We start from the raw sequence: 877 nt of genomic DNA, 5'->3' as shown, positions 1-877 counted from the left end.
CAGCCAGAAAATACCTGAAATCACAGAAAAATACACAAACTCATAGTAAAGTCCATAAATGTGAATTTAACATAAAAACTAATGAAAACATCCCTAAAAGTAACTAGATCCTACTAAAAACATACTAAAAATAATGTCAAAAAGCGTATAAATTATCCGCTCATCACAACACCAAACTTAAATTGTTGCTTGTCCCCAAGCAACTGAAAATCAAATAGGATAAAAAGAAGAGAATATACTATAAATTCCAAACTACCAATGAAACATAGCTCCAATCATATGAGCGGGACTTTTAGCTTTTTGCCTCTTGAATAGTTTTGGCATCTCACTTTATCCATTGAGGTTTAGAATGATTGGCATCTATAGGAACTCAGAGTTCAGATAGTGTTATTGATTCTCCTAGTTCAGTATGATGATTCTTGAACACAGCTTTTTTATGAGTCTTCGCCGTGGCCCTAAGCACTTTGTTTTCCAGTATTACCACCGGATACATAAATGCCACAGACACATAATTGGGTGAACCTTTTCAGATTGTGACTCAGCTTTGCTAAAGTCCCCAATTAGAAGTGTCCATTCAACCTTTACTAACACGTCCTCCACTTGTCCATAAGCCTGTTTTCTTGAACTGTCTGCCATCTCTAATGAGATTTTAGCAGCTTGCACCCCATAGATTCCCAGTTTCTCTATTACAGAGAGGGGCATGAGGTTTATTCTTGAACCAAGGTCACACAGAGCCTTAAAGATCATGGTGCCTATGGTACAGGGTATTATGAACTTTCCAAGATCCTGTCTCTTTTGAGGTAATGTCAGTTGATCCAGATCACTTAGTTCATTGATGAACAAGGGAGGTTCAACTTCCCAAGTATCAATGCCAAAT

The sequence above is a fragment of the Arachis ipaensis genome, chromosome B07 (genome assembly GCF_000816755.2).
Source record: "Arachis ipaensis cultivar K30076 chromosome B07, Araip1.1, whole genome shotgun sequence".
Taxonomy (NCBI): Eukaryota; Viridiplantae; Streptophyta; class Magnoliopsida; order Fabales; family Fabaceae; genus Arachis; species Arachis ipaensis.
Note: the sequence above shows the minus strand (reverse complement) of the source record.